The sequence below is a fragment of the Trichomycterus rosablanca genome, chromosome 14 (assembly GCF_030014385.1).
Source record: "Trichomycterus rosablanca isolate fTriRos1 chromosome 14, fTriRos1.hap1, whole genome shotgun sequence".
In the NCBI taxonomy this organism is placed as follows: domain Eukaryota; kingdom Metazoa; phylum Chordata; class Actinopteri; order Siluriformes; family Trichomycteridae; genus Trichomycterus; species Trichomycterus rosablanca.
Genome location: NC_086001.1, coordinates 1377501 through 1392500, shown reverse-complemented (window position 1 = coordinate 1392500; position 15000 = coordinate 1377501). Strand labels below are relative to the sequence as shown.

Genomic DNA, 15000 nt, shown 5'->3' with positions numbered 1-15000 from the left:
GTGCTTAGGTTTATTCAAGCGTTCATTCATTGTCTGTTTTAGCACCGCTTTATCCTGGTCAGGGTCGCAGTGGGGCTTGGGTATATTATAAGCTTATAGGGAGTACCAGAAAACAAAAACAAAAGTCAGTCAGGTCCCTGCAGCCCCACGTCCAGATCTAAGCGACACAAACAGCCGCGCGCGGTCTACCGTTCCTCTACCGTTCCTCTACCGTTCCACCATCACCGACGTTCCCCGTGAGACCGGGAAACACCGACGGTACTGCGCACACACTCCCCTCACATCACCGACACGGATCCGTGCGCGGACTGTCCATCGCTACGACCCGGTCTGCGCGCGCAGCCACCGGGGAGAACCGGGCGCGTGCCGCACCGAACCGGGAGCGCTGAAGTTGAAGAGAAAAGCGCGGTCTCTTACCGTGACATGATGGTGACCCAGGTCGTGTCTGGGCGCTGAACTCTGTCGGTGCTCGGTGTACCGGAGTTCCTTCTTCACACACACACACACACACACACACACACACACACAGATACTAAAATAAAATAAAGAGAAATCCAGAGAGCGCGTGAGGGAACGAGCGCGTGTATCCAGCGCGTGGCGTCGCTCCTCTCCGTTCCACAGTTGTTTCACTTTCTGCCTCTTTCCTCCGTTCCTCCCGTTATTAGGCTTATTTGCGCCGATCTGTCCGTTCCTGAGCGCGCGCGCACACACACACACACACACACACACACACACTCTCACACACACACACGAATCGACCGAGGTAACGGCAGCGCGCGCGCGCAGTTCGTTCCGGTAGTTCCCAAATCCGCGAGCGAGCCCCTTCGTTCACCCGGGCTTCTTCACGTCCTCATGATACCCGTACCGAGCACGGCGGAGACGCTCTGTTCACACACGCTCACAAGCGCGCGCGCACGCGCACACACACACACACACACACGGGGGGGGGGGCTTAGCGAGCTCGAGCACTCTCTCCACGAGCCTGCGATCCGGACTGCGCGAGAGAGGAGAGAGCAGCGCGAGCCTGGGAAAGCGAGCGGCGGGTGACGTCACGCAGCCGGATCAACTTTCACTCTGTTCAGGGAGCGAGTGTGAGAGAGAGAGTTTATACAGTATACATATATACAGAAAATAAAAATACTACCATAAAAATAAATATAAAAAATATAATGATAGTAATAAAAAATATTAAAAATATTAATAATACAGTAAAAAATATAATAATAATATTTAAAAATAAATAATTCAACAAATTAATAATAATAATAATAATATTTAAAAATAAAAAAAATTATTAAATTTATAATAATAATTAACAATAATAATAATAATAATATTTAAAAATAAATAAATCAACAAATTAATAATAATAATATTAATAATAATAATAATATTTAAAAATAAATAAATAATAATAATAATTTATAACAATAATGTATAATAATAATAATAATAATAATAATAAATGTTAGGTATTAAGTTTAAAGTTAGATGTAGTTACATCCTAATTTTTGGTAAATAGTAAAATAAACACCCAATCCTGTGTGTGTGTTTAAAAAATAAATAAATAAATAAATTAATTATTAAAGTAAAAAAATATATTATTATTATTATTATCAACAACAATACTACTACTACTACTACTACTAATAATAATAATAATAGATGTTGGGTATTAAGTTTAAGGTTAGATGTAGTTAAATCCAAATTTTCCTAATCCTTATCCCAATAAATCCTGTGTGTGTGTGTTTAAAAAATAAATTAATAAATTAATGAATTAATTAATAAAGTTAAAAAACATTATTATTATTATTATTATTAATAATAATAATAATAATAATAGTAATAATAATAACAATAATAATAACAATAGTAATAATATTTAAAAAATAAATAAATAATAATTAATAAATAATTATAATAATAATAAGTAATAATTTTAAGTAGTAAAAGAAACACCCAACCCTGTGTGTGTGTGTAATATGTGAATGCTTTGTCTGTGTTTCGTGTCCTGATGTGTAACTCTTGCCCTGAGGAGGTATAATTTTAGTCGTGAGGTAACAGTGATGTGTACGGACTCGTCCTCGCCCTGCCGTGAGTGATGGGCGTGTGTTAGATTTATAACGTTACGACTCCAGGAGAAACCTGAACGTTTACAGCTCAAACACAGACGTGAAGCGTGGAATAAGATCCAGTGTTAGAGATCCTTCAGCTTTAATCTGTTTGTCTTTCACATCATCAACCGTGGAACCTTCTCACGGATAATCAGCTGCACACACACACACACACACACGGCCAAAACTGAGATTGATGATGTAGAGGGAAGAAATCAGTGCTGGATTGTCTAGCGTTTCATTTTTCTTTATTGAAGATTGAATCTTCTCTGATTGGCTGATTTAGCAGATCACAGAGCGTCTTTTGGCGTTCGGCACTAATTTGGCAAATGTGATCTGCCAGCCTGTCGTTCTCCCCCATACCACTTAAGAAGAGTCTCAGACTAGCACCCAAGCCCTCCGAGTCACGCTATACTTTACACATCAACATCTCAAACAGACTCTATATATACTGTAGAAGGAAACCTATAAAACCTTCCATTGCTCAGACGGACAATTGTGTCTGTTGAGCGCCTGGCCAGGCCGGTAGCACCACTGAGGCTCAAACCCAGGAGCTTGAACCCTTCGCATAGACCACTGCACCATCACCATCAGTTCTAGCAAGGCTTTATACTGGTGAAATAAAGCGAAATCGAGTTCAGTGTATTGCTTCTGTATGGAACTCTGTGGTGATTTAGCGACCCCACTGGTGGAAAAACGCAACTGCAAGAAGCTCAATAAAGAGAATTTCATTACAAGCTTTAAATTAATTAATACTCTGTGCAGCAAAATCAATTTTAATGTTTATTTTATTACCACATCAATACAATTAAATATTGTAATTAATAAACCTTTATATAAATACATTATGATTTAGGAATGAAGGAAAATGTGGCTCTCGTGTGGTGCATCAGTATATTAAACTACCTCACCACAGTTCAGAAGTGCAATCAACCAGTCAAGGGGTCCACACAGACGTGATTGGCTGTGACTGAGGGGGGGTGTGACCAAAGCTGGTATTCCTACCCTACTCTCAGTGTTTCCTGGTGAAAATGGACCCCCCCACGACCCTGACCAGGTAAAAGCGGTTGACAAAAATTAAATAAAAAAAATAATTTCAATATTCGTTTTTTTGTAGTTCAATCGAATAGTAGTAGTTATAGTAGCGAATAGTAGTAGTTAATAGTAGTTATAGTAGAGGAGAGTAGTAGTTATAACAGTGAACAGTAGTTAGTAGTAGTTATAGTAGAGGATAGTAGTAGTTATAACAGTGAACAGTAGTTAGTAGTAGTTATAGTAGTGAATAGTAATAGTTTGCAGTAGTTATAGTATGGAATAGTAGTAGTTAGTAGTAGTTATAGTAGGTAATAGTAGCAGTTAGTAGTAGTTATAGTAGTGAATAGTAGTAGTTAGTAGTAGTTATAATATTGAATAGTAGTAGTAGTTATAGTAGAGGATAGTAGTAGTTATAACAGTGAACAGTGGTTAGTAGTAGTTATAGTAGTGAATAGTAATAGTTTGCAGTAGTTATAGTAGGGAATAGTAGTAGTTAGTAGTAGTTATAGTAGTGAATAGTGGTAGCTAGTAGTAGTTATAGTAGGGAATAGAGGTAGGTAGTAGTAGTTATAGTAGCAAATAGTAGTAGTTACTATTAGTAGTAGTTATAGTAGCAAATAGTAGTAGTTATAGTAGTGAAGAGTTGTAGTTAGTAGTAGTTATAGTAGCGGATAGTAGTAGTTTGTAATAGTTATAGCAGTGAATAGCAGTAGTTAGTAAAAAATGATGAATCTGTTTATTAATCATTTAGCATCTACAGTATATCTCTCACAAACGTGCAGAAGGTGGATTGGCTTTAAATTGTAGCTGAATTGGTGCCCGCGAGTGAGTTAATGTGTGAGTAATGTGCTGCAATGCATTGGTACACCTCAGGGTGTGTTCCTACCTTATAACCAGTGTTTGTTTTTGATGGAGGTGGACCCACCATGACCCTGACCAGGCTAGAGATTAGTGAAATGATTGTTCTGTACCACGTGCTATAGCTGCTGGAGACAGTAGTTTAAAAATGTGAGAAAGGAATGTGATGTGTGTGTGAGTGTGTGTGTGTGTGTGTGTGAGCGTGTGTGTGTGTGTGTGAGTGTGTGTGTGTGTGTGAGCGTGTGTGTGTGTGTGTGTGTGTGTGTGTGTGTGTGTGTGTGAGCGTGTGTGTGTGTTCTCAGGCATTACCCTTGAGTGTAATTGAACAGGAGTGCTGATTGGATTTACGGCGCTCTTTAACGTTGGGGCTCAGCGATTTTGGCAGCAGCTGTGATGGACTCAGCAGTCTAATCTCAGGAAGAGAAACTGGGGTGTTTGTCACCTTGAACAAACACCGAGCAAACACTAAACACCAACAACTAACACCAAACACTGACAACTCACACTAAACACCGACAACTCACACCACACCAAACACCGACAACACACCAAACACCGACTCACACTAAACACCGAAAACTCACACTAAACACCGACAACTAACACCAAACACCGACAACTAACACCAAACACTAACAACTAACACCAAACACCACAACTCACACTAAACACAACTAACACCAAACACCGACAACTCACACTAAACACCGACAACTCACACCACACCAAACACCGACAACTCACACCAAACACACTCACACTAAACACCGAAAACTCACACTAAACACCGACAACTAACACCAAACACTAACAACTAACACCAAACACCACAACTCACACTAAACACCACAACTCACACTAAACACCACAACTCACACTAAACACCGACAACTCACACCAAACACCGACAACTCACACTGAACACAGACAACTCACACCAAACACTAACAACTAACACCAAACACCAACAACTCACACCACAACCAAACACTAACAATTCCCACCACAACCAAACACTAACTCACACTAAACATCGACAACTCACACTAAACACCAACTCACACCAAACGCCAACAAGTCCCAACAAACACCAATAAACCTCACCAAACACTAAAAAACCTCTTCAAACACCAACAATTCCTATCAAACACCAGCAACTCCCACCAAACACAGACATACCTCACCAAATACCAACAACTCTCACCAAACACTGACAACTTCCACCAAACTCTCTCATCAAACACTGACAAACCTCATCAAACACCAACAACTCCCACCAACCACGGACAAACCTCATCAAAAACTCTCATCAAACACTGACAAACCTCACCAAACACTGTCAATTCCAATCAAACATGGACAAACTTCACCAAACACCCTCATCAAACATTGAAAAACCTCACCAAACACTAACAACGCCCACCACACACCCTCACCAAACACTGACAAGCCTCACCAAACACCGACAACTCCTACCAAAGACAAACCTAATCGAACACTCTCATCAAACACTGACAAACCTCACCAAACACCAACAATTCCTATCAAAGACCAACAACCTCACCAAACACCAAGAGCTTTCACCAAACACTGACAAACTCCCACCAACCACCCTCATCAACCACTGAAAAACCTCACCAGCCTCTGTACTCCTCCACCACACTGCGCCAATCATGTGTTGAGCCCCTGACCAGGCCGACGTCATGCCAACACTAGAACCAGAGGAACCAACTCAAGACCTGGTGGTTGTGCGCCCTCAGGCACCCTGATCCAGGTGCAGTAATAATAACGTTTCTGCTGGTAGGATCATGATATCTGCAGATGAAGACCCTGCAGCAGCAGAAGCAGAAGAAGGTGATTTGTGGAGCTGTAACCAGAGACTCGGTGAATCCACGTTCAGCCGGATCTGATCCTCTCTGAGACGATGAACCAGGTCTGACGTGTCAGTACCGCGAGAGTAAGAGGAACGGAAGCCGAGGAGAACGTGCAGGAACCTGCAGGAACGTGATGCATCATCACCTCGCAGCAATGGAAACTAATCAGAGCAAACTGACAGGTGACGGAGGAGCTCGCGGAAACATGCGTTAAGTGCAAAGAAATGCTCTAGTAACGGCTCGGTGGAGGCACCAGGAGGAACCCAGTACCTGTTGTCAGAAAAACTGGTCATCAGAATAAGTCCAGCTGCTCAATCCACCAGTGTGCGATAACCACGTTCTGGGAAAACGTCGATTCATCACTGATAACTAATTTTCCCTTTAATTTCTTCAGCTTAGACTTTGGGAAATAAAGCATTTAAGATCTCGGCTTGTGTGTCAGCAAGTTGGTGGACTGAGTAGCTGGTTGGTGGACCACAGTCGCAGGTCCCATCTAGGGACCTTTCTTTAGTGAGGTTCCTCTGCACCTTGGGTCTTGTTCTCACAGCCCACACGCATTAAGGGTCTTGCTCAAGGGTCCAACAGTGGTTGCTTAGCCACCAGTGTTGGGGCTTAAACCAGTTTCCAGTCCAACTGCCCTACTGGCACAGCCCACACCCAGCATGGATCCATACACTGGGCTCGCTCATAAGAAGGTTCCTTGGAAAGAGGTTTCTTTGTGGACAGTTGAACAACTGGAACTGGAACAGACCGAGCCCAGTTCCAAGAGGAGAAGCGGCAGCAGCTATGTTGGGAGGAAACCGTGAACTGAGGGACTTCCACCTGGAGCAATGTGACGCTCAACGAAGTGCTGATCTGCGTCTCGGGCCACAAGAGCATAAGACCTCTGATCTGAACCTCTAGTCTAAACCTCTGAACTAAACATCTGATCTGAACCTCTGATCTGAACCTTTGGTCTGAACCTCTGGTCTAGGGTTTAAACCTCTGGTCTGAACCTCTGGTCTAAACATCTGATCTGAACCTCTGATCTAAACATCTGGTCTGAACCTCTGGTCTGAACCTCTGATCTGAACCTCTGGTCTGAACCTCTGGTCTGAACCTCTGGTCTGAACCTCTGGTCTAGGGTTTAAACCTCTGGTCTGAACCTCTGGTCTAAACCTCTGGTCTAAACCTTTGGCTAAACCTCTGATCTGAACCTCTGATCTAAACATCTGATCTGAACCTCTGGTCTGAACCTCTGATCTAAACATCTGATCTAAACCTCTGATCTGAACCTCTGATCTAAACCTCTGGTCTGAACCTCTGGTCTGAACCTCTAGTCTGAACCTCTGATCTAAACCTTTGCTCTAAACCTCTGGTCTGAACCTCTGATCTGAACCTCTGATCTGAACCTCTGATCTAAACCTCTGGTCTGAACCTCTGGTCTGAACCTATGGTCTGAACCTCTGATCTAAACCTCTGATCTGAACCTCTGATCTGAACCTCTGGTCTGAACCTCTGATCTAAACCTCTAGTCTGAACCTCTGATCTGAACCTCTGGTCTGAACCTCTGGTCTGAACCTCTAATCTGAACATCTGGTCTGAACCTCTGGTCTAAACCTTTGGCTAAACCTCTGGTCTGAACCTCTGGTCTGAACTTCTGATCTGAACTTCTGATCTAGGGTTTAAACCTCTGGTCTGAACCTCTGGTCTAAACCTCTGGTCTGAACCTCTGGTCTGAACTTCTGGTCTGAACTTCTGATCTGAACCTCTGATCTAGGGTTTAAACCTCTGGTCTGAACCTCTGGTCTGAACCTCTGATCTAGAGCATGGCAGATGGGCATGATACTGTAACCCGAGTCAACTTTGGAGTAAACGTGTACTGTGAGCTGTTTGAACCAAGGGACCAATCTAAACCCATAGGCACTGGCTCACAATCAACATTCCAGCGGTGGGGCTTGAACTGACAACCTCCTGATCACTAGTCCAGTACCTTAACCACTAGGCTACATCTTAAAGCGGGTTCTGTGCATGATAACACTGCACTGCGCGGCTGCCTCTGCGGCGCTAATGTAAATGCGAGACAGGAATGACGGATGGCGGTATTACCGAGGGCGGTGGTGGTTGGTGCCCAGCTCGGCTATCTGTGCACTAGGAGGTCTGGAACAGAGCTGATGTGTTCCCAGAGCTTATCATGTCAACACACGCTTATATAATTCTGATAATGTTAGCACGCTAACGCTACCTTTAAACCGCGTCCAACCGCTATCCATCTCTCCTTATCGAGGACATGCTAACACCCCCCCCCACACACACACACACACACTCTCCCAGTAAAGCACTGTAAAGGAAACGACGCTAACATCAGAGAGTGAGATACGTAGATTCTGTGCTGCAAGACACGTGCAAAAAGTATTCGGACGCTGATCGTGACCGCTGTTGACGGATCCACCTGTTCACTCTCACACCGACATTCTCTGTTGCGAGAGCATCTGTGTGATCAGAGCCGGGAGAAGCGAGCGGAACAGGAAGCGGTCACACACCGCCACCGCCGAGACAGGAAGCAGCGCAGCATCACACAGCGAGAGATCGGTCACAGGAGTGAGCGCAAGGGAAAACACTACAGTACAATGCGCACTAGGGATCATATTAATAATAATAATAACAAAACAACAAAATAATAATAATAATAGTACTAATAATTATAATAATAAAATAATAACAACAAAATAATACTAATAATTATAATAATAATAATAATAATAACAATAATAACAATAAAATAATAATAATAATAATAATACCATAATAATAATAACAATAATAATAACAATAATAATAATAAGAATAACAATAATAATAATAAGAATAACAATAATAATAATAATACCATAATAATAAAAATAATAATAACTCTTGGTTCTTTCAGGAACACAGTTGTTGCAGAGGTGAAACAAACTGTTTATATTAAATGTATTTAGTGTGTGATGAGCTCTATCTCTTGCTGTATGGAACACGAGCGGTACACGATGTTTAAACTACCCCGTTAAGCTCATCCACCGGTTTTATTCAAACATAAAGCTGCAAAATCATAAGTACTTTTTTTGCCTCCAGCATTTTAATGGCTGAAGATAAAGCAGCTCCAATAAACCAACGTGAACCTGGTGATATCACTAGATCTTACCCTAAAATGAAAATAAATAAATAAATACAAACCAAAAGTAAAAAAATAAATAAATATTAAAAATCTAATTTAAAAAAATGAATAAAATAAATAATAAAAACCTAAAGTAAAAAAATAAATAAAAATAAAAATAGTAAAATAAATAATTATTAAATAAATAAATAAAAAATGAATAAAAATAAAAACAAAAAGTAAAATAAATAAATAACAAATAAAAATCTAAAGTAAAAAATAATAATACAAAAAAAATCTAAAATAAAATAAAAGCAAAGTAAAATAAAATAAATAAATAATAATTAAATAAATAAGTAAGTAAATAAAAAAATTAATAAATAAATAAAAAACCTAGAGTGAAAATAATAATAAAAAATAAATAATAAAACCTAAAATAATAATAATAAAAAAATAAATAAAAACCTAAAGTAAAAAAAAATAAATAAATACATAATAATACAAAACCTAAAATATAAGAAATAAATAAATAAACAAATTAATCAATTAAATAAATAAATAAAACCAAAACTAACAAATAATATATTGATAATAAAATCATAAAGTAAAAAAATTAATAAAATAAATAAATAAATAAAATAAACTAACTAACTAACTAACTAACTAAATAAATAATCAGTAATTCTGTACAACATTTACATTTTCAGCATTTAGCAGACGCCTTTATCCAAAGCAGTTACAGTATACAGTCTGAGCAAATGAGGGTTAAGGGCCTTGCTCAAGGGCCCAACAGCAGCAACCTGGCAGTGGTGGGGCTTGAACCAGTGACCTTCTGATTACTAGTCTAGCACCTTAACCACTAGGATATGACTTGCCCACCTGTATAAACCACCTCACACATGTAGTTTACTTGATGAGCTAGGCCTTTAACTCCGCCGTGCGTTGTGAGAGTGCACGTGTCGTGTCTGTACGTTATTGCTGCGGCGCCCTGAGACAGAACGCTCCTCCAGACCGATGGAAGATGGTGAGAATAATGGAGCTTTATTGTATAGCCGTACCCGCCGCGCCTCTTCTGCTTCAGCGGCTGCCTGAACGAAAGGAACGCAGATAAAACGCCGGTCAGAACGAATCAGAGTCGGTCCTGAAGCGTGACAATGAACCTGTCCCCCCGTACACGCGCCCCTGCGCTCGCCTTCCACGCCCGCTCGGCCCTGACGCGCGCCTCTACCCACAATCCTCTGCTGCGTGGCCGATTGATCGGCGGCATTGTGTCGCTCGCCCGATCCATTTTACACTCCAGTGTCCATGAAAGACTGAGAGAGAGAGAGAGAGTTTCGGCTTTTCCCTCTCCGAGCCTCCGCCCGTTCTCTTCAGATTAAACGCCCGGCTTTGTATTTATTTAGAAAAGCCGAGACGATCACACACCGCTACACAATCACACAACGGACGCTAATCGATACCTAAAATCTTACCCGTATTCAACCATTTAGCCTTTATGCTAAAGCTTTAGGTGAAAAATCCCATTTGCACAGTCCGCCATCCATCCAGATGTGACCCACACGTCAGCCAAGGCTGGCTGATGATCTAGCTAGCATATCTGCATCCTTCATTCTTTCCTAACAATTCAGACTGCTGGGGCGTTGCAGAATGGTAATGGATTACCCAAAAGACCAACTTCATCACCAAATAAATAAATAAACAAATAAATAAATAAACACTGGTCCTAACATGCTGACCTACAAACGTTCATTAGAAGACAGCGCTACAGCGGTGAAGCAGTTATTTCTACCTCACACTGCTCTCTAAAGACGCTTCCTACAGCTATTGTATCTGTAAACGTTATAGAACGCTAGCGTGCTACCCCTGAGGTCCGGGGATGCGGGGTCCGACTCTCTGCGATGCTACCAGGTAGTTGAAAAAAGCCTAGCCTCCTGTAAATAAATAAATAAATAAATAAATACAAACCTGAAATAAATAAATAAATAAATACAAACCTGAAATAAATAAATAAATAAATAAATAATAAATAAATACCTGAAATAAAGCGATGTTTAAACTACCCCGTTAAGCTCATCCACCGGTTTCATTCAAACATAAAGCTGCATAAGTACTTTTTTTGCCTCCGGCATTTTAATGGCTGAAGATAAAGCAGCTCCAATAAACCAACGTGAACCTGGTGATATCACTAGATCTTACCCTAAAATGAAAATAAATAAATAAATAAATACAAACCAAAAGTAAAAAATGAATAAAATTAATAATAAAAACCTAATTTAAAAAAATGAATAAAATAAATAAATAAATAAACCTAAAATAAAGAAATAAACCTAAAATAAAGAAATAAATAAATAAACAAAAACCTGAAATAAGTAAATAAATAAATAAACCAAAAATAAATAAATAAATAAACAAAAACCTGAAATAAGTAAATAAATAAACCTAAAATAAATAAATAAATAAACAAAAACCTGAAATAAGTAAATAAATAAATAAACCTAAAATAAATAAATAAATAAACCTAAAATAAATAAATAAAACTAAAATAAATAAATAGATAAATAAATAAATAAAAACCTGAAATTAGTTAAAATAAATAAAAACCGCAAAAGCGGTTTTGTCGCTTCTCATGTGAATGCGCCGGTGCTGAACGGAATACGGTATTCCAACATCAAGCATCTCCACCATTAAGAAGCGTCAGGTCTGCTGTGTCTGATCCACTCATACCAGCACAACACACACTAACACACCACCACCATGTCAGTGTCACTGCAGTGCTGAGAATCATCCACCACCTAAATAATACCTGCTCTGTGGTGGTCCTGTGGGGGTCCTGACCACAAGTCAGTACTACAGTCTACAGTACAGACTACAGTCAGTAATTGTAGAACTACAAAGTGCTTCTATATGGTAAGAGGAGCTGATAAAATGGACAGTGAGTATAGAAACGAGGAGGTGGTTTTAATGTTATGGCTGATCGGTGTACATGTCCACCCTGAATGTTCCCGTGCACGTACTTGTCGAACCATTTAAACAATTTATTCCTAGAGAGGAACGATGGTTCTGCTCCGGAGCGGATGAGAGTCCACGTTCCACCTCGGCTGTGTTTTATTGTTTTAATATCAATACAGCGATTTACTCTGTAAATTAGCTTAAACGCTGTTGTTGTTGCCGTCGCGGGACCGAAGCCGCCGGCGTTGTTTTACACCCCGCAATCACTTCATAAATACTTAATATCTACACCAGGGAGCGGTGCGGACGGTGCGGACGGTGCGGACTCTGCCGCGGGTCTGTGATGGTTTACGCCGAGAGATCAGTGAGGTGTGAGGAGTGTATGTGCCGGATCAGATTCGGTGTGTAAATCTGAGTTCAGCAGAGAGTGTCGGTCACTCACACACACACACACACACACACACACACACACACAGGTACAGGAACGCCTGGTCCGCTAATTGGACACAGAGTTACAACTTTTATTGAGCGGCTCTAATTACCGGCGCGCGTGTCGTTTATGACTCCTGCGTCGGCACTCTGTTAGAGGGCAGCGCTGCTCAGCGAACGTCCATCGGTCCTGATCCGAAAACCCGCGCACCCGAACGTTTTAGTGTTTACTCGGCGCTAACCCGCCCGACTCGGCGTCGTCCATAAATACTAAGCGCACGCGTTTGCTTAGAGGCGGAGGTCAGCTCTGCTACCGGTCGGCTGGGCGCCCCTAGTGGGCACGATCGTCCATCGGTCTGCCGGGTGGGAAAAGACGGGACTAACAAGTGGGCGGGGTCTTCGACGCTGTGTAAGGACGTCTGTACAGAAGTGGAGGAATGTGGAGCTCAGCGCGTGACTCTCCGTGCGCGAGACCGACCTCATGTGCCGATCCACCGAAGTACGGGCGAATAAGAAGGGGTCGGTGGAGCGCGGGCGTGTCTGAGGGAGGGCGTGTCAGGAGACACACCATTGGGGTCTTCAGCAGAGGAAGAGGAACTGGCTAGTACGAGTGAACCCCTGCGACACCTGCTGGTAGGAAAGAGAATCGCAGCCTCGAAAGGCAGGAAGGTATAAGGAAGGCAAACAGACGTTTCGCTCCTAGTAATACGCCACAGCGGTCAAACGACCGGGGCAAGTGCCTGCATGGGGTTCCTTCAGGTCCTTCACTTTGATCTTTCACCTTTGAAACATGCGGAAGGTGTGTTGGCAGGTCCTAATTGCCAACTCCTAAAGTGAGCGTGAACGAGTGTGTATATATATATATATATATATATATATATATATTTTTTTATATAGCTGGGAGCTGATGCTGCTCGATAAAAGGTCAGTTCATTCAGCCTGGTCAGTGACGAGGTGGGTTCGGTTCCGACGGAAAACACTGGCTGACAGGACAGGAACACCCTAAACCGGGCACCTTCAAGCCTATTGAGACACGCCCGGTGCAGGCAGCCTCCGATCAGCACCCGCACTCCCAAACAAATCCCAAATCAATCAATAAATAAATAATAATAAATAAATGAACGTCCGGCAGAGCTCAGCACAGCACAGAGCCTGAACTGTAACACAGGAATACATACATATTTATATACTTATATATTTTTTTTCTCCCAATTTAGTCAGATCCAATTCCCAGATCATATTTCACTGCCTCTCTAGTTCTGTAGCTCACACACCCTCCCTCCGTCACGTGTGCAGCAAGCACCGACCGCTTCTTTTCACCCGCACCAGGAGGGTTCATACGGAGATCCGTCACACACTGGTCTCCTGACCGCCAGCTCATCCACTAGAACAACAGCCGCTCCTCTGAGAAGCCTCTCACAAGACTTTAAAGTGTGTCTGTGGGAATTTGTGCCAAACATTTCCATATTTGTCCAAACATGATGAAACTGTATAACCTTTTAGCTTTTGTCATTAGTACGGAAGCACATCGTGGAATCTGTTGCTCGACCTGTCCGGGGATTGTTTGTGGTTTCGCAAAGCACTATTTTTGTGCACTGAGGTCATGTACAAATAATATATTTATATTTCAGTTCCCTTGGTCCGGACCAACCGAGAAAATGATCCACTGTTAGGTTTTAGTCCTGGTTTGCTGACAAATATACAATCAAACCTAAATAAGCAAATAAATAAATAAATCAAATAAGAGTGACGCATGACGCTCGTACGTCGTATATTTTGCGAGCTGGTGGTCAGAACGTCGCACCCCGCTGGACTTAATGCGCTTATCTGGGTCATGAAACACACCGAGAGAGAGGGTTAAATAAATCAAGGGGTCAAAACAGCACCAGAACGTTCCTACCAGAATCTGTTTATGAAAGGATCGAGACCCCCCTGCTCAGGAGGTCACCCGAGTTTTTAAAGGGAGCGTCTGCATTAACGGAGCGATCGTACCAGGGTTCGCTGACGGGCACAAACGCATCGTTAGTGCGTTAGTTGAAGATCTTTGCCGGCGCTCTGCAGCTCTGCAGCTCTTCCGTCCGAGCGTTCCTCAATATTAAGTCCACGAAGACTTTTAAAGCTGCTCGATCTTCACCAGGATTGAGACGTATCGAGCAACGATGTGAGACATTTATCTTCAGTGAGCGCTCTATCCTCCCCGCTCTCATTTTAGGTCCCATAAACCCTGGTAATTAGGAACAGTTGTGGGATCGTTCTTATTTACTGCATCTCCTCACCACACACACAGCAGTGATGAAGAGATGAAGATCAGCAGAAGCAGGGACGACTGTAGGACTTAATAAATTGCATTATTTCATCATCTGTGTTTTGGAGAACAGGGAGACACACCAGGGTCAGCGTTTACGGCACCACAAAACACGTCACCTACTGCACACGGTCCACACACAACACTGATACAACCGTGTCATGTTCATAACGCTGTTATAACACCTGATATCAGACAGGCAAAAGTCACATGACATCCACGCATTCATTTACTGTTATTTATTGTTTTAGCATTTATTGTCTGGTTCATCTTATTCAGAATCACAGTGGGTTAAATTCTCTTGGCAGTGGTGGTGCTTGA

The 15000-nt window shown here is 41.8% G+C and overlaps 1 protein-coding gene across 19 annotated transcripts in view; it reads right to left on the bottom strand.

Moving 5' to 3' along the window:
• The window catches only part of LOC134327068 (receptor-type tyrosine-protein phosphatase delta-like), a 469775-nt gene that overhangs the window by 181423 nt on the left and 273352 nt on the right, over positions 1–15000 (bottom strand). The window contains exon 1 of one of the 19 annotated variants that reach the window (XM_063009141.1): positions 418–928. The exons of the other annotated variants lie outside the window; for them this stretch is intronic. The gene's annotated coding sequence lies outside the window, so the exon portion shown is untranslated. Of the gene's footprint in view, positions 1–417; positions 929–15000 lie in introns of those variants that run through there. 19 annotated transcript variants of the gene reach the window in all.